Below are 19,240 nucleotides of genomic sequence, written 5' to 3' on the forward strand. Positions count from 1 at the left end.
ACACCTGTATTTGTGGTACTGAAACACTTGCCACTGGATTTCACAGACGAAATGCTGAGATTGAATTCCATCTTATTTTGTTTGGTATTTTATGTTCTATTCAGTCCAATCTTTCTCTTCTGAAGTACCATCAATTTTCCTAGACTTCGTCTTCATCATGATATGTATTTTTAAGGCCTCATTTTTCCTATTTCAGTCTCTTGCTAAAAGCTCAAATATTTTTTCAACAGAAAGTTTTGTGTATCCCTGGCCCAATCTCTTCTACTCCAGCTTGTTGCCCACATTCAGGTTGCTTCTTGCTTGCAGCTGCATTTATTCCTTGTTCCAGATATTTTCCTAGTCAGAACTAGTTTCTCACCAGAGTGTCACTCAATCTGTCTGCATAATTAGTTCCTTCCTTTCAGGCACCAGTCACCCTGTCCAAAGATTTCCAGGAGCTCTGCCTCTTGCTCTCCTCCTCAAATATTGCAGCTTTTCTCCTTTGCCCTCTCTAATTCTGCTCCTTATGTTTTACTTCACTCCACCACTCTGCTGGATCCCAAGATCTCTTCTCCCTACAGGTTTTTGTACGCTACTACCAAGCGGCTTCTCACAAAATGACTGAAGAATTGAGAGTATAAAATGAGTGAGTCATGCTCATTGTTATTTCTTAAGCTCATATTTGTCCCAGCAACACTAGACAATACCTGAAAATATTTTTTTCTTACTCTAGGAATGGAGAATGCATTTTACAGACAGACACTTTGGTAACCTTAACTGGAGTCATACCAGCAATCTAATGCAGGTGGTTTTTCCAGAGCTCCAGTGTGTTCAGAGCTTTACAATTTTAGGAGAAAAACAACAAAAAAACCAAACTAATCAGACAAATACACACAAAACAACCCCATAAAGTAACATGAAGTCCAAGAAATATTTCCAAGTACTATATGTTCTCTCTAGTCTAAGTTCTTGAGGAATTTGACTTAATGCATACAAGACCTAAAACTGTGTGTACTATTTTTATCTGCAGTGCTACAAGACAGAAAGCTACATGCATTCTTCTATTTGTAAAAAAAAAAAAATCCACATTGGTTTTATTTTACCATAATTCTATAAATGTAAGACTGAATTAATTTACACTTTCATAAAAGTCACAGAAGATGGGACTGTTTCTGGTAAACACATTGTGGTGAAAATACCTTCATTTTGAAAATTTAGGAAAGAAATTTTAAAAAGTATTTCTTAGGACCTGTGACTCATTTGTTATTGGGAAGCATGTCCTCATCCATCTGTTTCTGAAGCTGAACTGTAGGAATGGTCAAGTTACAAACAGTCATGTTAAAATGCTGTTTAAAGATATAAACCTTTCAATAGGATTATGCAGTTTGCTCCCTTTGCCAGCATTTAGACTTTGATTTGAAAACATAATACCCTTCACTCAAAGGAAGCAGACATAAAAGATATTCTGTATATACTTAATCAGCTTACTGTTATCAGACGTATGTGTATCAGAAGTAAACACATCTATTTTAAATATTCCCTGGAGGAAGATCCTCTGATGCCATTTCATGAAAAAGGCTCTTCTCTTCTTTTCTCTGCTGATCTTTTCTTTGTGTCATATCACTGCTTAGTGTGCTATGAATTTCACAACAATCTAAGCACAATACTTAACTAGAGAGGAATCTATAGTGTCAGGCAAAGCTCTCTTTCAAGAGGAAAACAGATTTAAACAAACAAGACTATCATTTCAGAATTGTAAATGATTCTGTTAGCAGTTTGCTGTTATCTTTCCTTTAAAAGAAGGAATTCTAAAGGATTCTTATCATGGCCAACTTGTCTGAAAGCATAAAATCCCCAGTTACCTTCTAAAAATAGTCCAGTCTACTAAAGAAGCCTCTATGAAGGCTGTGAGCTACACTGTTGTTTGTTTTTTAATGAAAAATATCTTTTGTTATGGTGAGATCACAGGAGATTTGCAATGCATTATTCATTAAACTTTTTAATATTACTAGAAGGAGTACTACTACACACAGTAATTAAATTTTCACTGAATATTCTTAAGCCATTCAAGTAGTCTATCTTTACATCTGCATGAGCACATACTAGTCTGTATCGTTTGCTTCATATTTTCAGATACTTTCTCTTCCTTGCTCAAAAATGCAAGGACTATAACCATGACTCAGGAAAGAGAAACTGTTGTGCTACCTAATGCCATGGAGTTGTGGCAATTAGATTTTAGGCATGGAGGGGAAAAACTTGCCCGTGTTTAAAATTCTCCAAATTTTCAGTTTGGATATAAGCTCCAACCAGCATTTTCTCTTAACACTAACTTATTACTAAAGCTCCTATCATAGAGAAATTTTGGTCACGAAGGTTTGAGGACATGTTGGAAGAATGGTTCTTTCAAATGTCAGTTCACAAATTCATAAAAGCACAGCTCACTATTTAAGGTATTTCAAACCTTAAGTAGATCTTGTAATGACAAACCCCAAATTCTGATGGCTTCTTTCCAGATCTATTTTTTGTTGAATAAAGAAATAATTTTCCCTTTTTTCAAATAATTTAGTAGCCTTAAAAAGGATGCTCTTCAGAGGAGCAGTTCAGCTTGTTCTATGCTTTTTTTTTAAGAGTGTTTTTGTTCCTTCCCAGTTGTGACTTGTTTTGATCCAGTTTTGACGAATAGTGTTTCAACCCTGAATTCATATTCTCTATCTCCACACACATACTCACCTTTACATTTCCCTCTCAAAATTGCTAATTCTTTTATTTCAAAAAAGAAATCTGCTAATTACAAAAATACCTTTTCTTTTGTACCAAACTTCTATTTCAGTTGTGTTGTCAGGAAGCTATCTGAGGGAAAGGGAAGGATAGCTTCAATGGGAAAACTGAATCAGAAGAAACTGAATCAGAAACACAGACTGTGTAATATCATAGAAAACAAACAGGCATACCACAAATTATGTCATTTTTTACAATTCTATCTTAGGATTCCAATGACAACATAAACCACTTTGGGTTTATGGCTTATGATGTCAGCAGAACACCTCAATGGAAATCTAGTCTCACAATTCAGAATTGCCTACTACACAAAATGTGTCTAGACAGCAGAATCAGAAAAACAGATTATGTTTCTTTTTGTTGTTTATCTTAGGAGTATGAAATCCACTGCAGTACATCAGTGAGCCTCTTCTTTCAGTATGTGGTCCTCAGAACAAGAAAAACCTATGGATTTTTTTTAGCCAGCTGTAGACTGATTTTGTTTTGAAGGTGCACAGCTATATGAAAGATATCCATAGATTTTTGAAACAGCAAAATAAATGTGACATTGGTATTTTAACAAAATCTCCTGAGCAGAGAAGTCTAAATACTTAGCAAGACATGATGAGTTGAACATAATAGTTTGAATCCCAAGTTTATTATGCAGCTTCTCAGTGTGATACATGTCAAAGATGAGACTCATCTCAAAGGATGGTTGATGTTTTTTGTCATATAGGAAAGACATTCTACCTGTGAGAAAAGCTAGAGGAATTTGCTATAGAAAAAACAGAGCAGTCCTGACCTAAGGCTCACCACAGTTAGTGATCTCCTACTAACTTCAATATGGTTTTCATTTACTCTCAAGCAGAGAAGAGAGGCTGGCACATGTCTCACTGATTTCTTTCACAGACAGTGTCGTGAATATGAGAGGATATATAAGGATTCACCTTTTTCAATATTTGTTTTTCCACTGTGATCATATTACTTAAACTTCCACATTCCTGGAGGATGACCTTTTTATTACTGTTTGTCAAATTCACTAAACGATTCAATTTTATGGAAATCCAAACTGTCATTCTTTTATATATCTCCATGCACTAAATATCTGTTTATCAGTTTGGTGAAGTATAAGAGAGTTTTGCCTACTTTAAAAAGTCATTGAATGTATGGGAAAGCTAAAAGAAAGTAAAATGTACACAGTTCTGCACTGTCCTTCATATGAAGCAGGATCTATTGCTTACTGCTCTCTGCCTAACTGGACAATAGTAACTATCACATGGGGTCATTTGTTAGACTCTGCTTTCAGACCTGGCTAATGGGGATTTGACATCACTTCAGGATTCACCTCTAATCAGCTTTTTCCCATCCCACAAATATCTGTTGCTAAATCTCCAGGCAGGAACTACCAGCTGGCAAATGGTAGACAATCTCTGAATTTAAGCAGATTTAGCAGGGCCTTCAGTGGATGTTTACAGGGCTTAAGCTAATTGGAAATAAGATTTACAATGCTTCTTTTAACCAGTGCTATTCTGTAAGTACAAAAGGGAATTATTGTATTTCTTAAAACAGTAATCTAATTTAATCATGAGGATAACTTCCTTAAGTACAGACAGAGCCAGTGCTGATTTAAGGCAGCACACCAGATTCAGTTTTTACTTTAGATGAATTAAAAGGACATTATCAGATACAGACATTAACAGGGAAGAAACAATTGATGCTTGAGCTGCAGTGGAATAAAACGCTAGTTCTTCAAAAAAAATACAGTCTTTAAAACAAAAGTACTGATTCTTAAAGATTCTTCAAGGCATTTGGTTCCTTAAATGTCTTTAAAAGGAGGCTTATTTAAGTTAGTAGTAACCATTTCCTACAACATTGTGTTAATTTGGTAAGAACAGAAAAAGAAATCCAAACCCTCCTAATATGTATTTTATGCCACATCTTATGGACATTTCCACAAACCTCTGCATCATTTAGCAGGCTGGAGAAAACAAGTCTCATCTTTCCTCGGAAATGAAAAGGAATGTCATCCTGCTTATTATTTCAGTTCCTTAATTATTTAAAACAGACCTCTATTTATTTGTGTTCAGGCCTAAACAGATATATAAGGTCACTGTTGTATTCCAGCCATTTTGTTGAGTTTTCTTTTGGAGTTTTTTGAGTTTTCATTGAAGTATTTATGTACCCCTTACTCTTCTCACATATTCCTCACTAGGCTCTGTGTGGCTTATTGTGTTAAACCATCTAGCATTCTTGAGCTGTTGCTCATTGGAAAGTAAATAAATCAGGCTGGCTCTGTTTACTGTTTATATGAAAGTCACTCAAGAGCTGCACTGAAGATGGTTTAGTTATGTTAAAGGTGACTGAGTGTTGGGGTTTTATTTAAGGTTCTGCTAAAATCACTGACTATCCTGAAAATAAATTAAAATGTGTCCAGATCTGTTTCATTTTTATGATGATAATTTGTCCAATGTAGTTTCTGATTGAACATTTACGTATGCAAGTACTTTATACCCAGGCATGAATTTACTGCAGAAAACAAGATTAAAAAATCATTTGCAAACAGCTGCCACCAATTAGCCTTGCAGTCATATCAAGGCTGATACAAATCAGCCTGTGTCAGTCATGATACTACTATTGTTTAAGATCCACGGTCAATTTAACTTCTGATCAGGAATTGAATCATGGTCCAAGCAGGAGAGAGAACAAAACACTCCTGCTGCATTGGCTTCACTTGTCATTCAAAAAATATTTATAAAATAAGACCACTCTTCCATTTCTTACTTTCACGTACCCCATCCTGTTCTGCCATAATTTCATCATTTTCCAGTGTATCTAATTAGGACTCAACCAGAAACTACATCCCTTACACCATTCTCATGAGTCTGAGACTCAGGAACCAGTCAAAAGCAATGCCCTAAGCAGCCTACTGTTCATACACATGTAACAGATCTCAGTGTAGTGGATGAGACTGTACTGGGCTGATTTCCTCCAGTGGTGATGTTCTGAATAAGCAACACACTGCTGTATTTTCTGGAAGTTCTAATCTTGCCTTTTATATGTATTTGTGTCTTCCTTGGCCTGGAAAGATGTGGTTCAGACTACAAAAGAACATCAGCCTCAGAACATGTCAAATAACATCTCACCTCAGAACAATAGGTAATAACATTTAAGAGACTCTCAAGCAGCTTTTAATTTGCCTTAGAAAAACATCACCAAACAAAGGAAAATTAAGGATATGGCTAAAACAAGAGCATTATTTCATGCTTGGACTTTAGAGCCTTTGTCATGCACCACTTGAAAAACATAAAGTGCCAAATTAATTTTTAAAGTACAACAGTCACACAGTTATTTGTGGTTGGAACTAGATGATCTTTAAGGTTCTTTCCAACTCAAACCATTCTATGATTCTATGATGAATATGAGGAAATGAATGACTACAATGAATGGTGTAACAATGAGCAGGAATTGTTTCTTACTACATTTTTATTAGACAATAGACAGACCTTTTCAAAACAGCAGCAGATGTATTTAGGTGTATTTCAGATGTATGTGAAATCTATGGAGCACCTGGAGATTTTACTCAACATACATTCTTGTTACACTCACATACACTCTTGCTGGTATGAAGAACACATGGAAATTATGCTTACTGGTAACTAAGTACTAAACTTCACTATACCCTGTTCTATTCCTTCATTTCCTTTTCCTGTTTCTATGTCCGAGAGTGAGAATGGGTTGCCCCCATACTAGTGAATTAGAGCTGGTGGAGGAGAGCACAAACTAAAAGAAAAAATATATTGGCTTGACCGAAGAGGAAATCTGAGACTACAGTTACTCCCACTCCTTGTTCTTTATCTCATTTACTTGCATTCTATGCATGAATACAGGGTGGTGACAGTAAGAAAAACAATTACAATTTCAATAAATATTTTGGATTTCTATATGAGGAGTTTTGGTTTTCATAGGGCTTTAAAAATACTATGGTGTGGTATATTGATTGTAGACTTCAATGTGTAAAAGTAGCAAACAGTGATAATGATGAGATTATAAAAAAACAACCTACAACAAATTATTTTGTTCTGTAGTTTAAAATGTGGCTACTTGGCCAAAAAAACCCCACAGAACTGATAATTTGTAGGCTACACTGACACACTCCTTGGTGTTCAGCCAGAGGACTCTTACCAGACAAAAGCACTTAATGTGGTACATCCCTGAAAATAACTAAACACACTGTCCAGCCTCTTCCTACAAAAACATCACTTAGTATCTGTCCTGAGGTGCATAATGTACTCATCTTGGTCCAAACTTTATCTGTTTCTATGCTTATATATGGAATCTGAAAGAATGTAAAATGTATTATTGATATGCTGTTAAATGAAGCTCTAAAGTGTGGAATCAGAAAGATTTCAAGAAAAAAATGGATATGGAAGAACAAGAAAATAGAGCAGGCTCTTACTTTTCCAACTTCCTTCATTGAGCCCACAGTGAATATTATTCTCTGTGAGCCTGAACACAAAATTCCTACTAAAATGGAATAGTCTTTATTTTGAAGGCCTAAGGACATCAGCCATAAGGACAGGAGACAGTATCATGTGCCTGCCTGGGTAATAATTACGACATTGCAACTGTGATTTAACATGTTTAAGATCAGAACATGGTGATGCTTACACCTTCAAAAATCAAAGAAGATCCCTTGAGACAATACAAAACTTTTTTTGTTAATGAAATAAATTAATTTTTTTCTTATAAACAAGATAACTGTTATCCCTTTGATTCTCTGGATAGGAGAGGAAATAAACATTCTTCTGTCTTCTCATATGGTATTTGGTTGTCATTTTATGGCATAGACTAGTATTTGATTCTGCCAATTGAGACAGCTTGCTAGCACATCCTCCTGACTAAGTACAAAAGAAGTTTTCTTCAAACAAGAGGAGGTTTATTGCATGAACTACACAGGAGAAACAAGATAAAATAACAAAATTGAAAATTCAATATAAAATAATGCATCTGCTGTTATAATCAAGGCATACAACAGATGTGTTGTTGTGACCAGATAAAAAATAATTTTGTTTTGCTACAGACATAAACCATCTTTTCCAGTAGAAATATTGCCTTGTTACAACTGACTTTGGTAGTAAAGTACATTTGGCACAAGTGAGAACACCCGTGGTGTACCACCAAGTTTAGAATTCTTTCTCATGATGGATAAAGTTCAGGGGAAAAAAATAGCATAATGACATAGGAAGCAGGCGCTTAAGCAGATGTTTTAACTGAACAAAGTGGTTCAGAAACCTAAAAGAATGCAAGTTTGCTTCTGCTCCTCCATTCCTCTTTAGTCTTGTATTTATTTTGGGAAACTGATTTGAGGAATCAATGCAAAATCACCCATAAAATAAAAAGTGGTTAAAACCTTTTGTTACACTCAGATAGAAAGTGGGTCTCAAGCCTTCTGATATGCTCAGCTCCTTTTGCACCAGAGACAGATCTGTCCAAATTCAGAGAGATATACAGTAAGAAGAGCTCCTCTTGGCAAGGAGAGTTGCTCATTTTTGGAGGAAGCAATGTGGGTCATGCTAATAACAGCCATTTCAGCTTAACTCAGCCAAGTGTCACTGTAGAAGAAAAAGCATGGGAAAGCACGAGTTGCTAGCTGGCAGCACAGTACTCCATTACTCCACTTTCCAATCTAAGTTAGAGCTGTACTGAGCTTCCCCAATTAGAGCAGTGCCAGATAATGTGGAATCAGGAAAACAAAAGTAAACCTTTGTACTTTCCGCACTCTACATTATAGTGTTTGTCAAGGACCTTGAGTGTATTGTACATATGTCCTTATCCCAGTCAAATTCTGATTCACATCATATAGATATGATCTGCCTGCAAATTATCCTGTAAAACTGAAATTGAACTGCTATTGGTTACCCTCAGTTCTAACTTCCTAGCTAATTACTACACACCAAAAGACTATTTCCCTGTATTTTACTGATTGTTTAACTGATTTCTTCATGAATGGTAAATAAATTTTAAGATATTTTGTGATTTAAGTGTAAAAACCTTTGAATATTGGAGCAGCCAAGTCAGTACAACATCTAGATACTTGCTCAGCTCCAGTTATCCTGATAGCTACGACTCAGAGCCTGAGAAGAAAGGTTTTTGATTCTCCTCTACGGCTTCAGTGGTAAGGGAATTTAATCAAGTTGTCAACTTGCAATATGCCACTGGAGTGGGTGGCTGTTGTAATTAGCTATATTCAATAACTAACAGCATAGATGAGTAGCCAACTGCTTCCCTTCTGGCTAGTATATTCACTATGAGGGAAGAATGGATGAAGTTAACTTCTTGCAATTCAGATGCCCTAGTGTGATCCTGGCATTAGGACTACTCATTAAATCATTAACCATCCTCTTGTATATTTCTGCTTACAATAAAAGAATTTGCAGATATTAAATGCTAGATCACAGCTATAAATAAAGGACTCTTATTTACTCCGTCAATGCCCCATGAAACAAGGCAGTCAGAGCTTAATTAAGTCCATCATTATTTATGAAAAATATGTATGTCCATTAATTTAATGACAGCACTAATAATCTCAGAGGATTAGATCATGTTGTTTGAATCTGACTTTTCAAATTCTATGAAGTCTGCTATGACACCTGATTTCACCTGCCCATTTTACAACTACTAGCTTAAAAATACACACTTCATGAATAAAAAAATATTACAGTATTTCAGAATTTTGCTAGCAGGCTGACAAATTTTCAGTCTTGAAAGCCCAAGCTCTTATTACATTGGAACTAACTCATCAATCTTTTTCCTTCCTCCCACCTCTCCCCTTACAAGTTCTTGATGTAATTATTGAAACTCAGACCCCTTGCGGGAAGGAAAAATAGTTGTAACCTTCTGGAACAGGAGCTTGGAAACTAAGGCATTTCAGATGGTCTTGTAGTTAAAGCATTGGCTGAGAATCAGATAATGAGGGTTTAGGAGCTGACACAAACTTCCTGTGTGACTTTTCTGAAAGCCGTTTCAAGCCAAACTATGATACTTTGTTTAATCAAGTGAGCTAGAGCACGCTCCCTTATGATTCAGTTGGAACTATTTGTGGAGCAAAGCATGATACCTCTTTGTGAAAGTGGCAGAAATCTGATCTTCAATCTCCTCCTTCCTTCTCCTTGGGTCAATGGAACGGTAATACAAATAGTAACCTGCCCTAACAAAATGTTCTTCTGTGTATTACCTCACTTATTCTGTTCTTTTATTTTAGTGATGGTGTTAATGGTCTTGCTCCAGAAAAGTGTATAAGTGTATTTCTGACCTCAAACACAAATACTTCCATTAAATTTTATGGCTTACTTAAATATAAAACCATTAAATCATGGACAAGCCTAGGTGAAATCTGACTGCTATACTTAGCACCTCTGAACTGCAGAGATCGGGAAATACCCACAGCAGTGCTGGGAGAGCAATAGTCTTGGCCTCATTTGTAGTGGAAATGCTTCCAATATAAAGAGATTATGTAGGCTTGCTGATTGATGAAGGCTGCCCTTCAAATATTATACGCGGGAAAGGAAGTCTTACCTGAATAAGTCCCTAAATATGACAATATAATATATGTATGTGCTGGTTTAATGACCTTCTGTCATCTGCTTTCTAATGATGTCACTTTGTTTTACGACTATGTCAATACACATTGGTAATAAATTGCCTATAACAGTAATTATATACGCCAGTGCAGAGTACCCCACATATTTCATTGATCATTGTTTGCACACTGTTCAGAGATACTACGTATTATTCAAGAATTGCAATGAATGCCTTTTATAAACAAGTTTTTAAATATTCCTTAGTTTGAACCAAGCATGAAATTTGCATCATCTTCCTTCCAGGGTGTTCAAAACACTCATTTGGCCCATTTATTTGGACAGCTTCTTAGTTAGCAGCTCTTATTTTTAAATGGCACCTCGATTAGATTAAACTAAAATGTGATACGTGACCTAAAACAATTTTACAAGCAGTATCTCTATTTTTGTATTTGTAAATTTTCATCCTACAAGAAAGAGAATAAGTATACTGGATAAGAAATGTGTCAGCTTTTCTAGGGTTATACTTTCAGCAGCACACATGGATTTGTAGCATTCTGGTCTACACTAAAGTATTCTGTCAGTAAAAATACACGTCAGTACATAACTTATACAGTATAATCTGACATAGCCACAGGCAGCTTCACACAAGAGCTCAAAAACATTTGCTTGGTAAATTAGCTAATAACATTGCAGCAATATTTCATTAATTAGTCTTCCAATTTATTAGTGATACTTACATGGAAATTGAGAAGACTGCTGTTTATTATAGATTCAAATTAGCTTCCCGTTAATTGTGTGGCTATATAATGTATCTACCAGTACTCCAAATTACCATGAATCCAAATTGTTGGTAATTGAGAACTCACGGCTACGTTTTTCCATCATCAGATTTGTACTGACTAGCTCACATATGAAATTATTCTGCTATGCATGAGAACCATCCTTCACTGAATGGTCAATTGCAATTGAAGGCCCTTGTTTGATGCATGGCTTCAAACTGTGTTCTCCCAGGGTTTCCTTTTTAATTCAAAGATGACCTGTTTTTTTATGATTCTGACTTTCGATTTTCCATCTCTGTCTACAAAATCTTCTGCTGGAATGTGCATTTTATAGGTCAGTGATTCTCTGTAAGAAAGACATAAAAAATACTTTATCTAGTGGAGCCGAGGAGCAACAACATGATTGCAAATAAATGCCCTGCATTGTGATGCTGTCTCATAATTTTCTCATAATATTCAAGAGGAAGTGCAAGCTCGTATTGAAGTTACACCATAATGCAAATGACACAATGCAATATCAGAATGTTACTCTGCAGTTACTCCTCAGCCCTCTGTGATTTTGTTCAGTGGAAGTACTTGCTTTCCTCTCCCACTGATGCTCAATAGCTACCAAGGGAGCTGTTTCTCTCTCCTTCCCACAGAACTAGCTTGCAATATTAACCATGGCATTCCCATGAAAAGTAATCTAAGGTTCACCGGAATACTTAGAGAACTCTAAAGCTCTCTGTGCTCCATGTATATCTGGGAAATGTCTATCTGAAAATAATGCAGATACCAAAATCCTATTAATAATACAGTAACACTACATAGAAATTCACACCTGTTCCTCCTTGTGAATGAGTTTGAATGGTTCTTCCCTGTTTCTCTTCCCAGGATTTTGAGACAAGAGAAAAAAAACACAACCCCAGATTTTTCCCCAGCAAAAATGGGGAATTATGAATTGCCAAATAGCATGTACTTTTTTGTCCTAAACTGAGAAACAATGACATGTCTAAACTATTGTGACCTGTGGCTTTTCCTAGATATATTCTGTCTATGACTACTGAAGGTATAGCATGTAAATAAGAATTCTGCTGTTTAAAAGTGAGAGCTGACCAGCACAATGCAGGGATTACATATTTATAGCAATGTAAGTATATTTTTGTTGAAAGGTGCCAAAAATAGCAACCGTGTGCGTAGTCTCAAAGCTCCACATATTGGGCATTGGATTTATCTTCATTCTCCATCAAGGGGCTGTTGTCTAAATAAATGAAACAACTAAATGCATTTCCTAGTCTGCACGGCTTTACAGAAAGTAGATGTAGTATGAATAGTGTTCCCCGTAGGGGAAACCATCCAGCTATTCTGATCACATCCTAATATATCTTGGGAGTTTACTGTAAAAGAGTTAAATTTACTGCTGGTCTCATTTGACATTGACCATATCTGGGTTTGAAATGGCTACTCCATATTAAAATTGAGGAAGTAATATTTTGTCATGAGAATTAAAAGGCTGCAGTGATTGGTTTTAAATTCCCTAACTTTCTCTTGGTAGTTTCTTTTTAAAATTTTGTTTCTTGTATTTCAACATGCCTCCATCCTGTTCAGCACCTGAAATTTCTCTTTCTCCAATTTCATTTCATTTCATTTTAATTCATTTCATTTCATTTTTTACATTTATAACAGTAAAAGCAAGTGAAAGGAAGCTGTCTCACCAGTACCTCACTTCAGGCAGCTTCAAGATGTTTCCGCACAGAACTAACTTAATGACAGAAAGAGAAATGAGCCTTTGCAAAGCATTGAGATATTCATTTTGGCATTTCTGGACCGCTCTTTTTTAAACAGAACTTCCCTTTAATTTCCATGTGGCACAAATGGCACAAATTTCTTTAAAATACCTTAGATATTTTCTGGGGAAGATATTAGTCCTATAATATTGTTGATGGCTTTCTTAATGTGGTTTTAAATGTAATAAATCTGTTTCAATATACTAGCATTTCCTCCCTGTCTTAGTTCACCAACAAATGGATTTTCAATTTCTTAATATTCTCAACTGTTTCTTCTGGCCATATATATCCAAATATTTCCAGAAATGGGCCCAAAGCATGGAATTCAGAGACAGGATGATGATCTTAACTTGCCCCCAGATTTGAAAGGACTGCATCTAATTCAGTTTGCAGATAAAAGTGTAGCTCAGAGGCCATAGCTGTTCTGCCTATATAACAATTAAAGTGCACATAGTCATGGAGAGTAAAAAAGATAATTCCACAAAAGCTCAGATGGATTAAATTACTTGTCTTTGGTTGACTAGTGTGGCAGTGGAAGGGCTGGGAACTGAACCCAGGCTCCTTTTAGCTAGTTCTTAGCTTCACTGATTTAATCAGGAAACCATCTCCTGACCTATAACCTATAATCACACCAACACTAATTAGGACTTCTTATTACTCTTCCTATTCTATTTTTAATCCAGAGCCTTCTCTGTCTCTCATGCTATCAGGGATTACATATGCAAGGGTTTGCTTCCTCCTGAATCATTCTATTCACTATAAACCTGGTACACATTGCCATTGTTTGGTTGGTTTCAGTATCCTATTTCAGTATACTGTTTCTTTCTGGATTGCAAGCTAGCCCTTCTGTGTTTGACTCATTATGTTCTCCAGCTATCCACATCCAGTTTTTATCCGTATCCAGTTTTTATCCTACAGGTTTCTATTTCTTCCTTCCGGGTACTTATTTTTTGTCAGCCATTTCCTAGCCTTTAGATGTTTTAACAAATACTTATTAGGACCTGAATGTGTCTGGAAGCCAGACAGGGCTTTGCATTTCAGCAGTAAAAAAGCCTTTATGGCTCCATTACATATAAAGATTCTAGAGTAGAGATTTTTGGTTCCTTATACAGGTTTCAAGCCAGCAAAACCTCACCTAGTGCTTTTTTGGCTCTAACTTGGCTTCTGCCTCTTCTGCTTGCCTTGATGCCAAACAGTAAGATGTGTGCACATCAGACGTGTGACAAATACCTCACTACTTGCTCTTCAGAATTAAACTTAAATGAATTCCACTAACGATGCATCTGTCTGAGAAACACGCACTTTGGCCTACACGTTTTCAGAAGAAAGAGACAGTAAGCAAATGGCCACCTGCAAACAGGTCCCCTCTGAAGTATCTTTCCCAGGAAAAGAGACGGAATAGAGATGAACTACAGATAAATCTCATTTATGTAACTAACACTGTATCTGCTATTTTAATTTGGTCTTTCAAATTTTTTTGTGCTTGTCCTCTCAAAACTTCTTGTCCTCTCAAATCTGAAGTGCATGGCAAGGAGGCCTTGGCCAGGAAGTTTATTTAGGGTTCCCATGAATATAGTTTAGAGCAAACACATACTTTGACTGGTTTGATTACAACTCGGAGACATGCCTAACAACAGAAAGCAGCTGCTTTAATGACACTGTTGAATAAGCATTTCTTTTTAAATCTCATGTAAATACAACAGACGAAGAGAAGGATCATGGTCCAATAACTTTAGGCTGTGTGAATAAATATGAGATAAGATCTGATCAAAAACACTTATATCTGAATGTGAGAAAATAAAACAGGGTTGTTGTGAAGACACCAGGCTGATCTGTTTTTTACCTGTTTCACTTGATCCACTACAATTAAAACAAAACAAAACAAAACAAAACAAAACAAAACAAAAAACAACAACAACAACAAAAAAAACCACTTTAATCTCTGCAGTAAGTCAGCAGTAATATTTCCGCCATAAGCCAGCAGTGGTGTTTCTCATTCTCTGCTCACTTTTAATATGTTTCTCCTGCTGCTGTCTTAGAAAGTTATTGACTGATTTGGATGACTGAAGGAATTTTGCTATTATTTTTCATAGTAGAACGTGAAAGGTTATACTTCTCTCCAAGCATGTTATTTCTTCAATTAACTGGAAAAAAAATAGCATTTAAATGAAGATGTTAAATTCTGCCATAGAGGAAATCTTGAGAACTGTTAGTATAAAGTATGCACAATGTTTTTCTCTGTTGAGACATGATATAGATCTAAATTAGGGTATGTAAACTACAAGCTAAAACTATTAAACTACAACCCCAAATCAGGGAAACAGTTTCTTCTGACTGCTTTTCAAGGTATAGCCATCATCCAGAGAATAATTACTGTCCTACGTGCAGTTTGCATGCCTATGTTGAAATAAACAGGAAAATTTTCTGGAACATCACAGCCATCCTCCATCCTCTATGAAAAAAGTATCCTCTTGATAATGCTAACATTTAAATTTCACATTTAAAAGTAGGAAAGGAAGATTTAACTTGTCCCTTAAATTCATTGCCTTTGTAATTGTCTTTACTACCAGACATTCTCAAGATGGCTGCGAAAATTTTCTTCTAAGGATCTCACAGAGGAAGTGGATTAAATGGGAAAGAAATCCATAGCAATAGTGAGGTTAAGTCACAAGTAAAAATAAAAGTAACTTTTCATAAGAGGATATCTCTTATTCATTAAAATATATTCTGAATCCTCTGTTTCTGAGAGTCCTAAATCAGTGGAAAAATTACCATGTGCAAGGTAAAAATACCCTAGCAGTTATTCAGCTTTTAAAAATACATATTATTAAAGCTCTTCTTAAATTATTACATATAAAATCAAAGTTGTCTTTAAGTAATTTGATTTATACAAAAAATTAAAATATGTACTGCAGAACAACCTTTCATCTTAATTGCACTAACCAAATTTGATGCCCAGTTAGAAACCTAATTATGTCTAACATGCAAATCCAAATTTAAATAAGTGACCAAAATCCAAGACCATCTTGATTTAATATTAAATATTGTCACTAAATTGAAGTATTTCTTTATGGTTTTCAGCTTAATTGATATTAGAAAACAACTCATTAATAGAGCTTCTAAATGGGAAGATCCTGAAAATATTTTCTATGGAGGAAATGCAAGATGTGAATGAAATGCATATGTTTCTTTTTAAAGAGTAGTAATAGTTCAGCATCTCCCCAGGTGTTGTTAGCACTACTGAAGCCACTAGTTACAAATTATTGACTTTGTTAGGCTGTTACCCTATTTGAAACTAGATTTCAGAAGCCATCTGCACAATTTCCATTAATTTGCATAGATGAGAATCAGATCTTGAAACTCTTTAAGTTTGCTTTGCTACAGTGGCACCACTGCTGAATACTGCTATATCATTACTCAAAAACAAAAGACTCATTCCCTATAAATTAAGTGCTTGGTCTCAAATTTAAAATATTTCCTCTAAAAGATTACTCTAAAAAGATTTTCTCTAAAGAGAGGAAATTACTTTGTCCAAAAGGATTTCCTCTGAAGAGGCTTATTTCCCATGTTTGCATAGCCTTTGCATAATCTTAAAATTTACTGGCCAAAGATTAAACTGGCCACTCCATGTTAAAACTCATTCTGACAAGGACATACACAAGATCACCAGACCTCTAAGTGGATTTAGCAGAACCTAATGCTACTTAAATACATGACTAACCATGCTTGGACAAGCTGATCTATACCCATCTCTGCATTTTACTCAAGCCAAAAATTAAGTTTGGGGTTTCTAGATTTGCTTTTTTGGGTTTGATTTTTGGCTTTGTTTTGTTTTGTTTTGCCAGATTCCACTCTGTCATTACAGGCTACTAGTGAGTTGGTTAGAGAAACTATACAATTACCTTTTCCACCTGCCTTAAACGTTCATGGGGTTAGCTGTGCACACTACTTTTTTCCTTTACTATATATGTGCTGTCATCACTCATATACTCAAACTAAGGGTTTCTTAAAGAAGAAGTCTTTATTTAGTGTTAATGGTGGAGCCAGGATTATTTCTGTTGACTATCTTGTGGATTGTGTCAAAGGCATTTAGCTGATGAGCGGCTACATACATCGCATAAATATAAGCTCTGTCAGGAGTGTTAAGCTGAACAGAAGCCCAAGAAAAACAGTAAAGCAAATATCTCAACAGGAAATTATTACTCCAGGGAAACAAAAATATGTGATGATAATTGTTTTTCTGAAAGTATATCATACAGATCTTGTAAATGACTTTGTCTTTTAGTAATGTTCTGTTTTTCCTAAGGTGAGTAGAGCCTGATTTCTGTGAAACCATACATTACTGAAGCAATTTGTGGAACCATATGTACCCCTTTCATATTTTATTCAACCACACAAAGTTAAAGGAAGTCAAAGCATTAGGGGTTTCTGTAGCAGCTGACTGAACTACCAGCCTTTTGAGACAATATTGTAAGTTCATCTTTGATTGTGGTTTTTCTTTTTATACTGTGGGAGAGAAAATGAAAGCTTTTCTATTCTTGATAAATTTTACTTCCTCACAGCCTCTTGAGAAGAAGTTTGAACATGTTTTCCAAGCTTTAAACCCAATCTCAATATTTAATATTTAAATGCTTTTGCCTTCTTCCCTTTAGTCTTTAATTGCTCCCCAGTCACCACTCCTCTTTCTGAAATCATATACCATTTAAGCAGAAAGGTCTGCAGTATTGTAGGAAATACCAGTTTTCTGAATTGGCCAGATTTAAGGCAATGTGACTCACAAATTACTAAGCATAGCAATTTATGTGTAGGACTTTAACTTCCATTATGCCAAAAACTGTGAAAGGCCTGTGGTTCTGAACATCCTACAAATAAGGTGCTCCCTGTCTACCTCCCCAAAAGGTAAAATGATGAGGAAAGCCATTGCTTTTCCCAAACTTGCTAAATGGACAAATGAAAGGCCAATACAGTGCCTATGGATATTAAATTTCCTTGGCTGAGAATAGTGAATGATATCCCAAGGAAATCTTAGTAGTGATCACTATAGAAAATAACATGCTCCTTCCATGATTACACTACAAGGACATTTATATAAGAAGGCAGCACGAAACAGGAATTTGGTTGTACACAACACATGGTCATATGACTGTCTGTACCTTGTGAAACTGTGTGTTGATTGATACCTGTTTCACACTTGTTCTTTTCAAAGGATGATGCCCATTTTATTTACTCCAAACTTGTCCAAACAGCAAGTGGAATTGAGGAAAGAAGGGGCCATGCAGGATATTTTTTCCTAGAACTCCCACTTTTTTGAGAAGTCATATAGCATGAACTCACTCTAGCACATTCTAATCCATTGAAAGTCCCAAGCTGTAGTCTCAGCTTTGACCCTTCTGTCCAACAATAACGCACCTTTGATCAACAGTAAAGGATGTGCAACAGACCTATTCCCAGTTTGACTGCCTGGCACAAGGAAACTACACTGCACTTCCCATATCCAAGTGAGTATGACCTAATTATATGCATAACGTGAACCAGCATTATTGTTAGCAAACTAGCTGACAGTAAATTGAATAATTTATTATTTACTGAGTAGTTATTTCTTGAGATGGTATCCATCACCTTCACAGAATCCATAGGAAAACAAGGTCACAGTTTCAGGGCTTGTCACACTAATTTCTCCTACGCAGAAAAAAAATAGTATGGGATGTAGTAACTGATTCAATCTTGTTGAATTTCTTCACCTTATGTAGATACAGCATAAAGAAGGGTACAAAAAGAATAATCCCATATTGATTGTACGAGGTTTTGCGCTACTGTTGGAGCTTCTGCAATCAAAGAAGTAAAGGTTTTAAAAGACAAAGGAGGCAGCCTCATATCAATTATCTCCATTTTCTATCAATTTGGGTAAACTTTTGTTTTAATGGAAATGTATAACATTGTAAAGGGGAAAATCTTTATTATGTGTTATTGTAGTTTTATGCTCTAAGTCCTTGCACCCACAGTATGTCACTTGCTTTTAATCCCTTTGAGTGAAAAGTAGGCCTTTGGAGAACATTTCATTTTTAAGACAACGAAAAAAAATATAGGGTAAAATGTCAGTAACTGTGCTTCAAACAAGGCTACAGATGTTACTTGCAATAACATCAGCTTCTCTAAGTTCACCGTAAGAATAAATTAAGTCTGTGTATTACTTCTTAGCAATTCTCAGTAATGTATTATTAGCACATACACTGCACAATAAAACCGAAGCTCCAAAACCAGCAGGACAGTGATTTAGAAAGAAAAGTAAAATTTTAAATTAGGACCATAAATCACAGTATTACTCTGCCCTGGTAATTTGTCCTCATATCCCCTTTTCCAGAGCCACCTCAGCTCAATA

This window comes from Apus apus, chromosome 4 (genome assembly GCF_020740795.1).
Source record: "Apus apus isolate bApuApu2 chromosome 4, bApuApu2.pri.cur, whole genome shotgun sequence".
Taxonomy (NCBI): domain Eukaryota; kingdom Metazoa; phylum Chordata; class Aves; order Apodiformes; family Apodidae; genus Apus; species Apus apus.